The sequence below is a fragment of the Mastigoproctus giganteus genome, chromosome 11 (genome assembly GCF_048544385.1).
Source record: "Mastigoproctus giganteus isolate SK-2022 chromosome 11, ASM4854438v1, whole genome shotgun sequence".
Taxonomy (NCBI): domain Eukaryota; kingdom Metazoa; phylum Arthropoda; class Arachnida; order Uropygi; family Thelyphonidae; genus Mastigoproctus; species Mastigoproctus giganteus.
The window spans coordinates 53,358,410-53,378,340 of record NC_143585.1 but is presented as its reverse complement, the minus strand read 5'-3'; the positions used below and the strand labels follow the sequence as shown (position 1 = coordinate 53,378,340).

Here is a 19,931-nt window from a genome sequence, read left to right as displayed (position 1 = left end):
ATTTAAAAATTAAAAGAAGACATTTTCATTTAATCCGAAATGAGCGAAAAATGCAAGCAAACAACATTAAATAGATATCTTGATAAAAAACTGAAAATTATGCAAGAAAATGTACAAACATGTGGAAATGATAATGACATGACCTCTTCTTTTCCATCAAGATCTAAAGATGAGGGAAACAGTGACAAAGAATTGAAATTTAATTGGCCCCACATTTGGAATGCTGACATGTGGACTGAGAAGAAAGCATATCCTTGCTTACATGCGATGCCGGAAAATTAGGATGTTTGACTTGTGCTGCTGTAAAAAAAATTAAGGCCGTCTAAAATGCAGGGAGTTAGCATTTCAAAGGAATGGAGCCTGGTAGTGGTATCATCTTATGGCAAAGATAGAAGTGCACAATTGACATCGTTGCATAAGAAAATTTATGAACTTTCAAAAAGTACTTCACATATACAGGCTGAAATAAATCTTGCAAGCTGCAAATGAACAACATTTAGAAGCAGTAATTGCTCAAATGAATGACTCCGAAATTTCTAGTACCTGTAAGGTTTTTAGAACTGTATATTATATTGCAAAACATGATCGACCATATTCTGACCATTTTGAGTTGTTACAACTTCAAGAATTGAATAGCACTGTTATTGCTCATGGTTTGCGTTCAAGATTACGTGCTACTAATATAATAGAGCATGTTGAAAGGCAAATGAAATTAAAATTGTGCCAACAAATTGTAGACATAAGTTGAAACTTATCAATTCTCATTGATGAGTCTGCCACTCTAAACAAGAAATCTACTCTGATTATTTATTTAAAATGTGAAACCAATAAAATGAAAGATCCACATTACTTGTTTCTTGATTTAATTGAATTGTCAGATCAAACAGCTTTCACAATAACAGCGTGTCTCTTAAAATGTCTTGGAAAAATATGGATTTGATGACAATATTATTTAAAACACTATTTAATTTCTTTCACAAGCGATGGGGCAAGTGTTATGTTGGACAGAAAATCTGGAGTTGGATATAAATTATTATAAAAATATCCAAATTTGATCATTGTTTAAACCATCGGCTTCAGTTATCAGTTGGAGATGCAACATCAGAAGTTCAGGGAATTAACCATTTTCAAATATTTATGGACAAGCTGTACACTTTATACAATCAATCTCCAAAAAACCAGAGAGAAATAGAAACTTGCGCTACCAGCATCAGCGAAGAAATTAAAAGGATTGGACAGGTATTTAATGTAAGGTGGGTGGCCAGCTCCTTTAGGACCGTATCAGCAGTTTAGCAAAATTTTGCATCTTTATGCCATCATTTTGAAAATGCCAGTAAAGATAACAACCGAAACAAAACTGAACAATCCATGTTCAACGGATTATATAAACGAATTTCATCCAAATGGTTTGTTCTAAATTTAGCCCTGATTTACGATGTATCGTTTGAGCTATCGATTCTTTCAGAGTCATTGCAAAAAAGAGATACGACAATAGTACATGCAGACATATTGATTTGTCATAACAATTCATTACTTGGAATTTTTAAAAGATCCTCAAAAAGGAAAAAAAGTTGTTAGAAGCCTCAGATGCTATTGAAAAAATGCAATTATTTTCAGTAACATTAACGGACAATAACAAAGTAACATTAATTCATAGAAATCAATTTCTAAACAGTATTATTAATAATGTGAAGCATAGGCTGAGCATTAGTACAGATTCTACCGAATTTACTGAAAGAATTTCGACCAGACATACCGAAGACCATACTACGCACTAATCATTCATGCTGCATCAGAATGAACAACAATCTGGCACTCTCAAACTAATAATAAACTCTTGCAGTTTAAGCATTATCTGAAAATTTGGCACTCCAGTATCCGTACATCAAGACAAGAAGAAATAGTCCTTTCAAGGGCAAGAATAGGTCATACTCATCTGACCCACCTTTATTTACTCACGGGAGATAATCACCACAGTGTCCACATTGTTATATAAATCTGACTGTTAAACACATTTTCCTTGACTGCACCTACTATAGACTAGACAGAACTTCAATCCTGCTATCACTGGTAAATCTTTATAAACCAATAACTTTAGAGAAATCTCATTGGTGACAAAGCAAATATTTCTGAATTTTTCAACTATCTTAAGCTAACTGAACTTTTTAATCATTTCTGATTTTATGAAAGTTTCTCATTTCCTTACATTATAAATGAATAGGCGCATTATAGCATAGCAGCTTATGCACCATCAAACCCCCATAACAACAAATCTTCAGTCATCCATTTTGGCATCTTTCTCCTGCAATATTATCTTAAAGGTGTATATGCATTCATGGATACCATGATTTTTGCTTTACATATTCCATAATTCAAATGTATTCGCCATCCCTTAGCCCAGTTCACTGTCAAACTGTCAAAGTCTCCTCTTTTGATGTTAAGACCTGTACCTTTAACTACTGCAACATCTTTCTTCATTTTTCAACTGATGATTGCATTATCACTTCGTGACAATGGTCCCTGTACTTTAAACCGTGTGATCTCATCTGATTTGTTATTAATGATCAGTCCAAAAATACTCTCAGCCTTAGTACTTTCTCTAACATGCTGGTACATAATGTTTCTCTAACATTATGCAGTCATCCATTTTGGCATCTTTCTCCTGCAATATTATCTTAAAGGTCACGGCATCCATTTTGGCATCTTTCTCCTGCAATATTATCTTAAAGGTGTATATGCATTCATGGATACCATGATTTTTGCTTTATGTATTCCATAATTCAAATGTATTCGCCATCCCTTAGCCCAGTTCACTGTCAAACTGTCAAAGTCTCCTCTTTTGATGTTAAGACCTGTACCTTTAACTACTGCAATATCTTTCTTCATTTTTCAACTGATGATTGCATTATCACTTCGTGACAATGGTCCCTGTACTTTAAACCCTGTGATCTCATCTGATTTGTTATTAATGATCAGGCCAAAAATACTCTCAGCCTTAGTACTTTCTCTAACATGCTGGTACAAATAATAATCATCTATTTCATTTTAAAAAAAGTTTTTTCCCATCATGTGATTTCCTCCCACTTATTCCAATCAATCTGAGGCAGATTAAAGTAACCCATAATAAGACATTCATGCCCATTGCTTGCCCATTCCATCTGCATGTAAAGACTCTCATCATATATCTTCTGGTGTATAGATTACTCCCATTATCATTGTTTCTTTGCTTCTTACTAACTCACACCACACCAAACAGGATATCCTCAATAATACTGAAAAAATCCTTGCACCAAAACTGACTACACTGGGAATACTGTGTCCACATATGGAGATTTCATCTTAAAAAGATAAGTTACTTGAAAGAGTTTAAAGATGAGAAACCTCACCTTTCTAATCTGTTCTATCAGATCTATTGTCGAAGCAACACAGATTACCCAAATATCTTAATCTAGCTAATATATCGAGACAAAGAATTTTGAGCTCCTAGGAGATAAGTTTTTTGGAAATTTTTATCATCTTTTTGATTAATTAACATATTAAATTGTGTTTAAGAAATAGATAATCTTTGTCACATTCATTAGCATATTTTTAAATTTAGCTAGATTTAGAGATTCTTAAGTTATGACATCATTTGTAGAGCTTTTGTATCAGTTATTTGGATTGAATAGTGCAGTAAGTTAAAAAATGTCCTTGTTTATGACCTTGACTTTGTGACCTTGTTTATTCTAGCATGACCATCAGGTCAGTGGAGTTTACAATAAATTATCAATACAAACATTAATCATATTTAGCAGTCACAGAGTTGAACCCCAGTCCACTCAAAGAGCATGTGCTCCTGCACTCTCACTCTTGACCACTCGGCTACATCAGGCCTACTTGTAGCGTAGTGGAATTGTACGGTTTTAATTGTGCTAAACAAGTAGCTCAGCACCTCTGTAGCCTGGTGGGCAGGAGCAGCAGTGCGTAGTACACACTTCTTGATTAGACCGGGATTCGAGCCCGTGATCACCAAATACAGAGGATGTGGAAAGGTCATGGAATGACCGCCGCATATCCCCGGAGCAATATGGCCTTAGTTGCTAATGCTCCTAAAAACCAAATAACAAACAAACAAGTAGCTCGAAGTTACTAATCAGGTTGGCATATATTTTTTTTTAGCTAAGAAATTTTACTTTTAGTAAGATTATTGATAATTTAAAACTCTGCAAATGTAGTGCCATAAGGTAATATATAATTGAACTTGATAGCATAATATGTACCACTGCATTTAGAAATCTATTAACTTAGTGTAATATTGTCAATTAATCAATTAAATTGATTAATTTTATTAACATAATTTTTTTTTAATTTTCATTGTTAATCAATCAAATTGTATTTAAAGGGAAATCATGCTCCAGATTAGAGTGCTGTACTGTGGCTCGGGGATAAGTGAATGAGACATAGACTTGCGTACAAGTCTATGTCTCATTCACTTATACCAAGCTAATAACTAATACATCCTTAAAAACAAGATGTAAAAGTAAATATTATATCTTAGAATTGGCTATTGGGTTAAGATTAACTGAGAGAATTCACTAATCAGTATGAAGAATACCATAATAAAAAATGAAAATACACACCTGCATCAACAACTTCAGAGAATGGTTTTTTCATTGTCTTTGACATAAAACCAAGCATCGAAAATATTACAATTCCACTTAAAAAGCTTGTAAACAAGTCAACCAAGCCAAGAACTAACACATCCCTAAACACAAGATGAAAAAATAAATATTATAACTTAAAGGTCATGTATTCTGAAATTAAGATCATAACTAAATTTGTAAAAAGTGTTTACAAAAAAAGTTTTTAAAAATAATATCATATTAATGATATTAATTTAACTAATTTAGACAATTTAAATTAAACTTAATTTAAACAATATTGACAAAATGAATCACTGAAAAGTACACCTAATTTTCTAAGAATTATGAATAAAGAAAGTTTTGTATTAAACATGAATACATATTAATTATGTAGAGCAAAAAATTCCTTTATTATAATACTAACTGAAATCTAAAGATATGTTTTGCAAGTAGAAAAATCAAACCAGAAAGCAGAGCATGAAAGAGCTTATGCCTCAAAAGAGTTTATGCCTCAAAAAACTGGGAGTGAGTTACTTTCAGCTATCAACTACAAAATATGTAAGCTCTTACTCCACCAAGTTTCCACATCACTTTAACCCATTTCACTACCACTTCTTAAATATACCTCAAAGTGTTTGTAAACAGTTCTCTTCTCTCAGTTAAATGTTAAATTTTCTCTTCTCTCAGTTTTTTCCCCCAAAATGTAGTAGTAATGGCAAATGATGCAAAAAAGTAAGCTTATATAGCATCAACCAAAAAAAAAACAAAAAAACCTACACAGTTTATCATCTGTGCCCTTCAAGAATTTGTCTAGTTCTTCCTTTAATTTATTCAATCCATCCACATCCCCAACAATGTGGAAGCCTGTTCCAACAATCAACCACCCACTGGCTGAAGGCAGACTTCTGCACATCTATCCTGCAACCATCCTTCATCAACATGAATTTATATCCCTTCATGTGTGTGTGTGTGTGTGTGTGTGTGTGTGTAGTTTCAGCAGTGGAAGAATGCCATTAACATTCAGCTTATTCAATCCGTTCAAGACTTAAACATGATAAGATCTCCTCAAAGGTGCCTAGTCTCGAGATGCTGCAGTTTGCAGAACTGAAACCTTTCTAGGAAAGAGCACCCTTTTTTTACCTTCAGCAGTCTGGTTGCCTTACTCTGTACCCATTTCAGCAGATCCTAAAGTGAAGCCTCCAGACCTATATACATTACTCAAGATGTGGCCTAAACGTGGCAACAAAGGGATAATTTGCTAGAAAAGTTTTTGTATTATATCACTAACAAAACCCCATGAGCTGTCCTGGCAAAATGTCTGCATTGCTCGGAGAATTTCATGTCTGACTGTACAATTACCCTCAGGTCTTTTTCATTCTCCATTACCCTGAGTGTAGTGCCACACAGTTGATAAGTTACTCTGGGGTTACTGCTACCCATATGCAGTACCTTGCTTTTGTCAATGTTAAACTTCAACAGCCATTTTTCAGTCCATTGATCCACTTTTTCTAGATCTTGTTGCAATAGCTCATCCTGATGATTGTCATTAACCACCCTGTCAACCTTTGATCATCTGCAAATTTAGACATTAAGCTTGATATTCCTTCATCAATATCATTGATAAATATTGAAAACAACAACGGGCCCAGCACTGAACCCTGGGAAACTTCACTAATAACATTAGTCTATGAAGAGCAGTTCCCATTGATAACTACTCTCTGTCTTCTTCCACTTAACCATTCATTTATCCATAGCAGTAACTTGCCCTTAATGCCACATTACTCCAATTTGTACAGTAGTCTTTTATGAGCAACAGTATCAAAAGCCTTCATGAAATACAAGTATATAATGTCAAAATTGTTTTTGAATCCAGTTCCATGGTCACCACATCATACTAACTTATCAGACTGGTTAGGCAAACCACTCCTTAACAAATCTGTGCTGTGATTGTAGTATAATTGCATGCCTGTCCAGATGGTCCTGCATTACTTGTTTAACAAGTGATATTCCATTATTTTCCATGGAATAGACATTAAACTAACAGGTCTGTAATTACTCACATTGCCTTTTGATCCCCCTTTATGAATTGGGGGGGGTACGTTTGCACATCGCCAGTCTATAGGGACTGCCCCTGAATCTGAAGATACTCTCATAATTATGTCTAAGGATTTGCTTACCTCCTTTGCTGCCTCTCTTAATATAATTGGATAGATTATATCTACCTCAAGTGCCTTTTTATGTCCATCTTTAACAAATTTTCCTCTAATGTTAGTGGAGTGTGCTCAGTGTTAGCCACCTACCCTGAAATAAAATAAAAAAAATTAAAAAATTCATATGTGGAAGAGCTCAAAAGTAGTTCATAACTTTTGCCCTGATCATCACTGTAGAAGATAATGATAATAACTAAAATAGTTAAAGGTTTTTTTTGGACAACTAGTTCACGTTTCCACTCAGCAGTGCAAAATTGCATGTTTTCATTTTTGCCAAAAAGAACAGAATGAAATTTTGATGAGCTATGTCAAATAAAATATTAGCATATTTTAGTTTTGCAAAGACCCAATTTATTTGGTCTTTGCAAAAATCATACATTACTCATTATTTGTTATTATTAATTTGTAAAAACTGAACACTTTTCAAGAAGACTGTTCTGGCTGAAATAGAGATCTGTGCTACAATTTTTTTTATTCAATTTTGAGAATGTATTAATCAAATTTTCTTTATGTGGGGGAAAAAATCCTTATATTAGTAAAATCAGGAATAAGGTTAAGACTATCTAATTGCTGAAGGGGTTTGCTTATTTTCAGAGGTTTCAAAAATCAGTTTTGTCTGACAAATTTGATTGGATATTATGATGTGGTTACAAAGGAACTGGATACAAAAAATAATTTTGATATCATATACTTGGATTTCAGGAAAGCTTTTTTTTGACACTGTTGCGCATGGAAGACAACTGTACAAATTGGAGCAGAGTGGTATTAAGGGTAAGGTGCTACAATGGATAAAAGGATGGTTGAGTGGGAGAAGACAGGGTGGTAATCAATGTGTGTTGCTCTTCGTGGACTAATGTTATTAGTGGAGTTCCACAGGGTTCGGTGTTGTGTCCACTGTTATTTTGTATATTTATCAATGATATTGATGAAAGTATATCAGGCTTAGTGTCGAAGTGTTTGCAGATGATAAAAAAGGTTGGCAGGGTTGTTAATTACAGTAATGGCAGTGTGCTACTGCAACAGGATCTAGAAAATTTGGGAAGATGGGCTGAGAAGTGGCAACTGGAGACTAGGCACCTGCGAGGTGATCTGATTGAGGTGTATAAGGCCTTGAATGGGTTGAGTATGCTGAATTCTGATGGGATTCTTCCACTTGTTCAGATTACGAACCTAAGGGGACATAAATTCAAATTGAGAAAAGATAGATGTAGAATAGATGTGCAGAAATTTGCCTTTAGCCAGTGGGTGGTTAATTGCTGGAACAAACTTCCATCTGTCATGGAAGTTGATAGGTTAAATAAATTTAAGGAGGAACTGGACAAACATTTAGAGGAAATGGTTGTATGAATTTTTTTTTTTTTTTTTTGGCTAATGCTGCATAAGCTCATACGCTTGCTTTCTTGCATCACATACCACTATTACTACTACTACCACATGGGGTAAGTTACTCACTTTTCAAAAAAGGGAAACTTTACTCTCTCAGAGTTTCTCCATTATTTTTTGCTTAATATGTTTCATTTGTGCTTCATCAGAGATTGCATGGGAAGTTCCCTTTCTCTCTTCTGAAATTGTCTAAATTAGATAAATTATCTTCTGGCAAACCTCAAGGACATTTCTATAGCAAAGTGGGAATGCTCTTCAAAGAAGAGTACACCTATAAAAACAGGTGTATGTATAATAGGTGTACACTAAATCTAGGAGTACAGCAAAAAATTTGAGCCTCTGGGTGGCAAGCATTATAGTGATAAAGCGATTTCCCAAGTGATTCATAGAACATTTACTCCACTCCAAGCCATAGTTCTTCAGCTTGAAAAGTTTTTTACGTTCTCTTTAATCAATAACAAACTTAGTCTTACAAACTGTAAGCAAGTTTAATAAGAAAAACCACCTTGCTTTTTTTTCCTTTAAACTAACACTAACTTTTATACTACTTGGTCACTCTAGCAGCACTTGTCCTATCTCCCCAGCGCCTCCGTAGCCAGGTGGGCAGGAGCAGCAGTGAGTAGCACACATTTCTTGATTAGACTGGGGTTTGAGCCCATGACCACTGCATATCTCGGGAGCAATATGGCCTTAGTTGCTAATGCTCCTAAAAAAAAAAAAAAAAAAAAGTACATTCCCATGGCAGAGCCAGTAACCTGGGAGAAGAAATCTACTCTCCCAGTTCTGAAAGGAGTAAAGATGGATACAATAGGTTTCCTCCTTTAGAGCCATTGACCTTAAATTATGCTGAAAATGACCTTTCTCAACTGAAGAGGTTGAAAACAACCCCTCAAGAGGAGATACCAGTTTTCCTCACCTTGCATTTTCTACCAGCCCAGCCTCTGAGTAAATTATCTCCCTTCCTTGTGCAGAAATGCATTGAAACTGCTGCAGGTTCATCTAAATCAGTAAGGCAACTCCAGCCGGGCAATCTTCTGGTAGAGACGACTTCTGGTAGACCCAACATAAACATTCTGCAAAGCTATTAAAGCTCACATCCTTTGGAGGACACCCAATAAAAGTTACTCCCTGTGCCATCCTCAACTCTTCTATGGAAGTAATAACAGAATAGGACTTATTAACCGTAGCAGAATAGAAAATTGTCCATGAGCTACACAAGCAAAAGTCATCCAAGCAAGGAGAATCACGACTCGAAAAGATGGTAATCTTTTTCTAACAAGGAGCATAGTTCTCACTTTTAACTCTCCTAACTTATCAACAACTATGAAAGCAGGCTATCTATATTTATGTGTCCAACCATACATCTTGAATCCCATTAGGTGCTACAAATGCCAAAAGTATGGACACTCCCAAACTGCATGTCGAGGTGAGGCAATATGTCCTAATTGTGGGTCAAAGGAGCATAACCAATCTCACTGCACCATTACCACTCCACATTGCCCAAAATTGTAAAGGTAACCACCAGGCTTTCTCAAAAACATGTGAACTGTGGAAGCAAGAAAAAAAAAAATTCAGAAATATAAAGAAGAGAACTAAATGACATACTCAGAGGCGAGAAGACAAATAATCAAAACAGAGACAAAGCATACATATGCTAAAGTTGCTCAATATTTCCAATCAGGTTCATCTAAATCAGGGATTCAGACTGATGTATCAGTTTCTCTGAATATATCTCTTGCTAATTGGGCATGTTCATTGCACTCTATTTCTAGTGTCCTTTGCAACAACCAACTGAACAAGCCAGTAATACTCAATTACCATACCAACTGATGTTTCTTCAACAATAAAACCAAAAGTGACAGAAACTATCAAACAGCAACCATAATTCTCCACCAGAATGTACATCGATGAATAGCATGAGTCAGATGATGGAATTTTAGAACTACATGCAACCGATGAGATGGGCATGATCTGCCTCCTTCTTTCCTAAGAAAGATAAAACAAAAATAGGATCAATACAAGGAAATTAAAACTAAAAAGTTGTCAGAACCAAAAACAATCCATAAAACCACATAATGAAAATAATTTTTCTATGGAATTGTACAGGCTTTTGGAATACAAAAGACGATTTGCAGGATCTTATTGTTTGATATGAACCAGCTGGCATAGCCTTACAGGAAAGTGGAAGAGTGATCCTTTAGACACCTCAGATCACAACTTGATGATTGTCTCTTCTCTAATGGAGTCTTTATCTCATGGCTATTCCCAACTTCGTGTTGTTTGGCATTACAAGAATTCAAAATGGGATGACCTGCGAGGTTTCTTTTCTTCTTTTCCTTGGTCGGATTACTGTTTCAAAACTTCTGATATCAATATTTGCTCAGATAGTGTCAGTAAAATTATTCTTGTAGGAATGGAATCTTTTATTCCACATTCCACCTTAAAATCTCATCCTTTATCTAAATCTTGGTTTTCCAATAAATGTACTAAGGCTGTTCAAGAGAAGAATGTTGCATATCGTAATTGGCTTGTTTGTTTCCAATTCTTCAGTTTCATTTTCTGCCTACACCAAAGCTCGCAACAATTGTAAAGCAGTTATTAATCAGTCCAAACTAGATTTTGAACAGACAGAGTAGAAAACTTGCTTCTTGCCCTAATGGTAGCCAAGCATTCTGGTCTCTTGTCAAAACTATTGGCCGCAACTTTTGCCCATCTCTGCTCCCACCTCTGTCAAAACCAGATGGTTCTATTGTCACTTCAGCCAAGGATAAAGCTGACCTGCTAGCATCCCATTTTTCTTCCAACTCAAGTATTAATGATCTTGGTAAAACATCTCCCACCATTCCCAATATGCCCCATTCAATGCTTCCTGTGGTCTTCCGTCAAAAGTATGTCAGAAGGATTTTGATGAATCTTGATGCTAAGAAAGCTTCAGGTCCTAATGGTATTTCTCCACTTGTTCTCCAAACCAGTGCTCCTGAACTTACTGCTGTTCTTTGCCGCCTTTTTTACTTTCTTATTCCAAAGGTGTTTTTCCTTCTGCTTGGAAATTTGCTCATATCTAGCCAGTTCCTAAAAAGGATGACAAATCCCTCCCATCCAATTATTGTCGCATTGCAATTATTTCTACTCTTTCTAAAGTAATGGAGAAATCAATTAACTAAAAAATAAATAAATAAATTTTCTGTTTATACTCCGGCACGACAACCAAGTCAGTAGAGTTTACAATAAATCGTCAATACAAATATTTAACTGCCGTCTCAAACTATCTAGAAACCTTCCATCTGATCAAGAATCGCCAGTATAGATTCCGTTAGTCAATCTACTGGTGATCTGGCCATTTATGTTACCCATTTATGGGCAAATTCAATGGAAAAGTTTGGTAAACACAAGCAGTTGCTCTTGACATCTCAAAGGCTTTTGATCGTGTTTGGCTAAAGGTCTTATAAACAAGCTTCCATCTTATGGTTTTTCAACTGTTTTTTGTAAGTGGTTATCCAGTTTTCTCTCTGATCGCTCACTGAGGGTGATAGCAGATGGCTCTCTGTCTTCTAACTTCTCTACTAATGCTGGTGTCCCCCAGAGTTCAGTTCTTTCCCCCACTCTTTTCCTCTTGTATATTAATGACCTTCTTCCGTTGACCGGAAATCCTATCCTTAGTTTAGCTGATGATAGCACATTGCATTCCACTTTCCAGTTTGAGAAAACTTGCCTTGCTCAATCAGCTTCAACTTCTCAAATGTCCACTACCAATCCCTTAAATGCCAATCTCCAGGTAATTCTCCAGTGGGACAAAGACAACTTAGTTGATTTCAATCCTTCTAAAACTCAGTCCTGTCTTATATCTCGCAAAAAGGATTCTTCTGCTCCTATGCTTATCTTTGGTGACACTCCTATTTCTGGGCAAATTGATATGTCTCTTTTGGGGATTACTTTGACTTATAATCTCTCTTGGCACAAGCACATTACAAATATTGCTTCCTCTGCATCTAAAAAACTTGGTTTTCTCTTTCGCTCTCAGTGTTACTTTTCTTCCAAACAGCTGTTCACTCTGTGCAAATCACAAATCTGCCCTACCATGGAATACTGTTCCCACATCTGGGGCAATGCTCCCAAAACCTCTCTCAGGCTTCTAGATTCCATTCAGAAGAGGGAAGTTAGGTTAATTAATGACTCATCTCTAACAGACTCTCTCCACTCTCTGTCTCATAGACGTACTGTTTCTGCTGCATGCCCTTTCTACAGATACTTCCATGGGCACTGTTCTTCTGAATTGGCTTCTATAATTCCCTCTCTCTCTTTCATATCAGTCCGAAGATGTGCCGCCACCAGCCAACATCCATTTACTGTCCATCTTCAAACTCACAAAACAAACTTTTCATCTTCCTCATTTATTCATTCAACTGCCGTTTTCTGGAACAACCTTCCTTTATACGTATTTTCTGAAAATTATGGTCTACAGAAGTTCAAGTCTAATGTCAACAAATATCTTCTTTTGTCTCCTCAATCTCCAACCCATGCATGGTACTAAGTACTACAAGTTCTAACACCTCTCGAGTTTGGTGGTTTCATAAAAAAAAAAAAAAAAAAACCTCTTTTAAATTCACAGGAGGTGTGTCCTACCTATCATTAAAAATTATACTACCTTTAGACGAGATAGGAGTATTGACGTGCCAGCTCATGGAGGGGTGCCAATTATTGTCACCACTTCAGAAGGAGTCTCTTCAAACTCCTTTTGAAGTGGTGACATTGCACATTATAACTAGTATCACTCTCACAATAGCTTCTATATATCTCCCTCTTTAATTTCTCTTTTTCCTCAGATGACTTAGAAATCTCCATTCTGCTTACTTCGGGACTTCAATGCTAATCATCTGCTATAGTAATCTCCAAAAATGACAAAAGAGGCAAACTAATAGAATCCCTGCTTGACGCTCATCATCCTACCCTGTTAGCCCTGTTAAGCCCATATATATCCATTTTTCTACAGGATCCATGACATCAATCTGTTTTCCCTCCCTATATGCCAATAAAAATAAATGAGTGATCAGTTCTCAATAACCCACTAAATAGCGATCATCTACCGATCCTTTGCAAGATTCAAACATGAGTAAACTCGTCCCCATTGCAGCGCTCCACTTGGAAATTCCGTAGGGCACACTGATATGAATATGGCTCTCTAATTCAGTTTGATGATGACATAGTCCAGTCCCAGCCCATAGATAATGTCACCGATCATACAACCAACCAACCAACCAGATATTATTATATCTGGTTGTTTGTACGAGTATTAGCATTAGCATTAGTAGAGGCATTTGATGCAAGAAAGCAAGCTTATGCAGCATCAGCCAAAAAAAAAAAAAAACCACTTCCATTTCACCCCTCTGTTCGTTCGAAATACATGTCCAGCTGAGCCTTAAACTTATTTAGACTATCAACTTCCACGACAAGGGATGGAAGTCTGTTCCATCAACCAACCACCCGCTGGCTAAAGGCAAATTTCCGTACGTCTATCCTACATCTGTCTTTCCTCAATTTGAATTTATGCCCTCTCAGGTGATTATTCTGAGCGAGAGGAAGAATCCCATCCGCATTGAGCATGCTCAAACCATTCAAGGCTTTATACACCTCTATCAGATCACCTCGCTGGTGCCTAGTCTCCAGACACTGTAATTTGCAAAACTTAAGCCTTTTTTCGTAAGAGCACCCCTTTGTTCCATTCACTAATCTTGTTGACCTTCTCTGTACTCGTTCCAGCAGCTCTACATCCTTCTTGAAATGAGGCCTCCAGACCTGTATACAGTACTCTAGGTGTGGCCTGACCATTGCCTTATGCAAGGGAATAATCACCTCCTTATCCCTGCTAGAAAAATTCCTATAAATCATTGACAATACACCATGAGCTACTCTCGCAGCCCGTCTGCACTGCTCAGAGAACTTCATATTTGCCTACACAACCACCCCCACGTCCCTTTCATTCTCTACCACTGAGTTGATACGTTGCTCTGGAGTTGCTGTTTCCCATGTGTAGTACTTTACATTTGTCAATGTTAAACTTCATTTGCCACCTCTCAGCCCATCTGCTCAACCTTTCCAGATCCTGTTGCAGTAGCATAGTGTCAGTAGTGTCCTTGACAACCCTACCAACCTTTGTATCGTCTGCAAACTTGGACATTAAGCTTGATATACCATCATCAATATCATTTATAAATACAGAAAACAATAATGGACCCAACACTGAGCCCTGAGGGACTCCACTAATAACATTAGTCCACGATGAGCAGTGTCCATTGATTACCACTCTCTGTCTTCTCCCTCTCAACCACCCCTTTATCCATACCAGCAATTTGCCTCCAATGTCACACTGCTCCAATTTGTGTAGCAGTCTTCCATGTGCAACAGTATCAAAAGCCTTTCTAAGATCCAAGTATATAATATCAAAGCTATTCCCTGCATCCAGTTCTTTTGTGACTGCATCATAGTATCCAATCAAATTGGTCAGGCAAGACTTCCCCTTAACAAAACCATGCTGTGTCCGAGCTATAACTGAAGTCTTGTCTAAATGATCCTGCAGTGCTTCTTTAACCAGTGCCTCCATTAATTTTCCTGGAACAGAAGTTAAGCTCACAGGTCTATAATTACTTGTGTCAGCCTTTGATCCTCCTTTGTGAATTGGGGTCACATTTGCACATTTCCAGTCTATGGGTACCTCCCCTGAGTCCAAGGAAGCTCTCATAATTATGGCTAATGGTTTGCTTACTTCCTTTGCTGCCTCCTTTAATATAATTGGATAGATCCCATCCACCCCGGGTGCCTTTCTTGTGTTTATCTTCAACAGTTTCTCCTCCACTTTACTCCCAGTTATTTCAAGATTCTGTAGCTTACTGCTAGAGTTGAATACACCTCTGGCATTCCCCTTGCTGAATAACTCCTCATGTGTGAATGTCGATGCAAAATATGCATTTAGTTTGTTAGCTACCTGAGCAGGATCATCAACAGTTGACCCATCAATATCAAGTGGACCAATCTGATTCATCCCCTTCCTTCTAGAGTTAACATAAGTAAAGAACTCTTTGCTGTTTTTCTTTGCATCCCTTGCCACCTACTGGTTCATTTATCTGCAGATTCTTAATGCATGAAGAATCACTGCTGATAATCAAATCAAGAGTATTCCTCCCTCTAGTTGCCTCCCGAACATGCTGATGTAGAAAACAATCATCCAATAAATCCACAAAAGCCCTGCTCGTGTGTGAGTGACCAGCCCCCAAATTCCAGTCAATATCTGGGAAATTAAAATCTCCCATTATAAGACTCTCTGATTTACTGGCCCACTCTATTTCCCTGTACAGTTTCTTATTATACTCATCAGAGTCATTAGGCCTATAGCACACTGCTACTCTCAATTTTGATCTCCCAATGCTTATGTCACACCAAACTGACTCAACACTGCACTGTCCAGCGATGTCGACTGACTTCACTTCCTTGGTTTTTATGTGTTTCTTAACTAATAGCATAACCCCTCCCCCCTTCCTATCCTGTCTATCCTTTCTGTAGATGTTGTACTCACCAAATTGCAGTTCTGCATCCCTTATATCTGTGTGAGACCACGTCTCTGATATCCCAACAATATCTGCCTTTGATGTTTTGAGCAATACCTCAAATTCATCATATTTATTTACTAAACTCCTAGCATTGGTGTACACGCAAGTATACCTATATATATACCTATATCTATATACCTATATATATACCTATATATATACCATCATCAATATCATTTATAAATACAGAAAAAAATAATGGACCCAACACTGAGCCCTGAGGGACTCCACTAATAACATTAGTCCACGACGAGCAGTGTCCATTGATTACCACTCTCTGTCTTCTCCCTCTCAGCCACCCCTTTATCCACAGCAGCAATTTGCCTTCAATGTCACACTGCTCCAATTTGTGCAGCAGTCTTCCATGTGCAACAGTATCAAAAGCCTTTCTAAGATCCAAGTATATAATATCAAAGTTATTCCCTGCATCCAGTTCCTTTGTGACTGCATCATAGTATCCAATCAAATTGGTCAGGCAAGACTTCCCCTTAACAAAACCATGCTGTGGCCGAGCTATAGCTGAAGTCTTGTCTAAATGATCCTGCAGTGCTTCTTTAACTAGTGCCTCCATTAATTTTCCTGGAACCGAAAAAGTCACAGGTCTATAATTACTTGTGTCAGCCTTTGATCTTCCTTTGTGAATTAGGGTGACATTTGCACATCTCCAGTCTGTGGGTACCTCCCCTGAGTCCAAGGAAGCTCTCATAATTATGGCTAAGGGTTTGCTTACTTCCTTTGCTGCCTCCTTTAATATACCTGGATAGATCCAATCCACCCCGGGTGCTTTTCTTGTGTATTATAGTTATATAGATATTACAAGTTGCTACTTCGGCAATACCTGAAAAACAAACAGCAGTTACTGGCATAGTCAGGAATGCACACACACGGTAAATAGACAAAAAATGAGCTTGGATTTGTTTTGCAAATTCCCTACAACTGGTAATCTTATTAACTTTAAAAGACTCAAGGCCAAGTTCTGCCAAATAAAATGAAAAGAAAAGAAAAGAAAGATGCCTGTAGTAGTTTTACTTCCACCATTAACAAGGACATACGGAAGAAAATCCAAGCACTTAATGGTGAATGCATGCAGTCTCCAGCCTCAACCCTAAACTGGAAAGGACAGGAGTTGTCCACACCAACAGAAATAGCAACTGCATTAACCAAATCGCTTGCCAGTATATCAGCAGTATCCAATTACAGCCAAACCTTTCAACAAATTAAGGCATCTGCAGAACAACATAAAGTAAATTTCTCTACTATGGTATCACACACATACAATCAGCCATCCACATTAACGGAACTTTTAGAGTATCTCAATAAAACATCCAGTACTGCTGCTGGTCTGGATAATGACTACTATATAATGTTAAAAAAACTAAATAACAAAGCATTGAGCTCCCTGTTGAAATTCTACAACTGAATATTTTTAGAAAATACTTACCCACACTCAATTGTCCTAGAATTTCCAAAAGTAGGGAAGGATCATACCATCCTACATAATTACAGGCCAATTTCACTGACTAGCTGCTTAGGCAAAGTCTTAGAAAATATGGTTCACAGGTAGCTAAACATGGTTTCTAGAAACTAACAATCTGTTAAACAGAAATCGGAGTGGGTTTCGAAAGAATCGCTCAACCTTAGATGTGTTAACACTGTTAAACAAAAAATTCTTTGAATTTGTTTCCTATCTTAAAATAGGCAATCTTTACTAATTTTGGGTCGGGAAAAATGAATATGACTTCAGAAATTTTTTATTAGTAAGTTTTGATATTAATAAAAAATTTTTTATTAGTAACTCTTCTGGAGGGTGAGGTACAGGCAGACCATCCCCATGTGCCACTGTATCTCTCGTTTTAGAGATACGTACTTTCGCTATTGTCTAAGAATATAGTAATTTCAGTAGTAGTTGGAATGAAAAGTAATATTAAAACTATCTCATATTTACATTTTCTTGATACAACATAAATCACAGTTGTTTTTAATTAAAATGTAAAAAAAAAGAACACAAGAAAACTGCACAGGAACCGAAAGTACTTTCTCAAAGTGTTGGCCTATTCACAAGAGCGGCTTCTTTTCACTTGTATTCAACTTCCGGGGCATCTCTTGTTACTATCCCACAGTAGTCAGCAAGCATAGAAGCATTCCACCTATCCTGATATCTTCTTTCCATTGCTGAAATGTCTTAGTGGAATCACTCACCGTGCTCACCACTCACTGCACCACAGTTGTCAGGGAAGAAGTCCAGATGAGAGTTGAGAAAGTGGATTTTCAGTGACATGTTGCAGCCTAATTGATGATACTTTTCTATAAGGTTGTTCACAGTCTCAACATGGTTTCCAGCTCTTCGGTTTCCCAGAAAGTCATGCCCAACACTTTTAAAGGCTTCCCAAGCTGCGTTCTTATTACCCTGGAGGATTCGCTCAAAGTTTTCATCCTTTAAAAGCTCACGAATTTGCAGACCAAGAAAGATTCCTTCCTTAACATCATTCAACGGTGGAAATTGTCCTTTCAGGTACTTGAAAGGACAATTTCAAGTACCTAGCTCAGGTACTTGAAATTGTTCAGGTTTTTTCAGGTACCTAGCTCGACCATCCCACTCACACAGGAAACAGCAGTACTTCATGTATCCCAACTGCATGCCCAGCAGTATTGCAATCACTTTCAGGTCTCCACAGATCTGCCATTGGTGGTCTTTGTACTTCATTGCTTCCAGAATTAATTTCATATTCTCATATGTCTCCTTCGTGTGGACAGAGTGTGTTTAGTGTCAAATGGCAGCAGGGGTTTCTCCCATCTCCACGTAGTATACATTGTAGGTGTGAAATAGAACGCTGTCAATGCTAGAGGTTTAAAAGTGTATGGATCTTGTATATGTGTAGTGACGTGTACCGTTGTTTCTCTGGTCGTTTGGCCGTTGGGCCCCTAATGGGACCCATCGTTGCCGACACTCCACTCTGTAGAGGCAGACCAGGTATTATAGTATACCTGGTCTGCCTCTACAGATTGAGGGGGAAAACATGAGTATTATAGTTATTTACTCTGGCAGGTCCTGCCACCTATTTTCCTGAGATTTCAGTGGCTAGGACCTAAAAAAAAAAAAAAAAAAAAAGGTCAGCCAAAAGGAGTACTGGTTATACGATTTGATGTCATTAAGTTTTGGGTGTAGGGCTCAAGCAATTTAACAATGATTTGAACGCTAGTAGTCGTAAGTTAGAGGGGGAGGGGAGACTAAAGGCTGAGGGGAAAAGACAGAGATATGGGGTCCATAGAGAAGATGATTCCCAAATCAGTGGAGCAGGCCTGCCCCACCGGAGCGGAAAGAGGGGCAGCGATGGAGGGGAGACCAGAGGTAACCTCCCTGCTCCCACCCGAGGAGTGGAGGCAAAGGACCATGCAGTGGCTAGGAATGCCTAATGGCAGCAGCTGACTGTGCTGGGGGTTGTATCCCACCTAGGACAGCATTCCACAGCATGCTGGCTAGGAACAGCCAACAGCATGGATGACCTTGTGGTTCATAAGGTTCCCATGGCCATCCATCCATCAGGTGGAGAAGCTGGAACAGAACATGCAATTTATATCATTCTCTCTCACACAATTTTTTTTTTTTTTCACATTTTATAGTTTTTTTTCTTCTTTCTTTTCTCTTTTATTTACATTTTATAGTTGTTTTTTCCCCCTACATTTCAAGCCAACATTTTATAGTTTTTACATTTTACAACTTTTTTATACTTCTTTTTCCATTCATCCATCATTCTCATTCACACCAGAGAGGGGTGACTTATTAAACAAGCAAAACTGACATCAAGCTGTCAATCCTGCCTGTCCAATTATTGTTTTTAAAATAATTTAATGCTTGTTTAACCATTGCTTTAAAGACAAAGCAACAATTTAAACAAGCAAACAATTTAAAGAAAGCTCACAAAATTTAAATGACATACAAATAAAAAAAAACACACATTTATATAACAATTATACTAACGCTAATTTTTTTTTCTTTTAAAACAAACTTCCTGTTATACTTTTCAGTTTGAATCTAGCAATTATTCTGGCATAGTTTTGGACTTTTTTGGCCAAGTATGACAGGTGTGGATAGAATGTTAATTTGGAGTCTAGAA

The 19,931-nt window shown here is 37.2% G+C and overlaps 1 protein-coding gene across 1 annotated transcript in view; it reads right to left on the bottom strand.

Annotated features, from left to right (window-relative positions):
- Positions 1–19,931, bottom strand: part of LOC150078015 (sodium- and chloride-dependent GABA transporter 1-like) — a 175,419-nt gene that overhangs the window by 154,526 nt on the left and 962 nt on the right. The window lies entirely within an intron of this gene.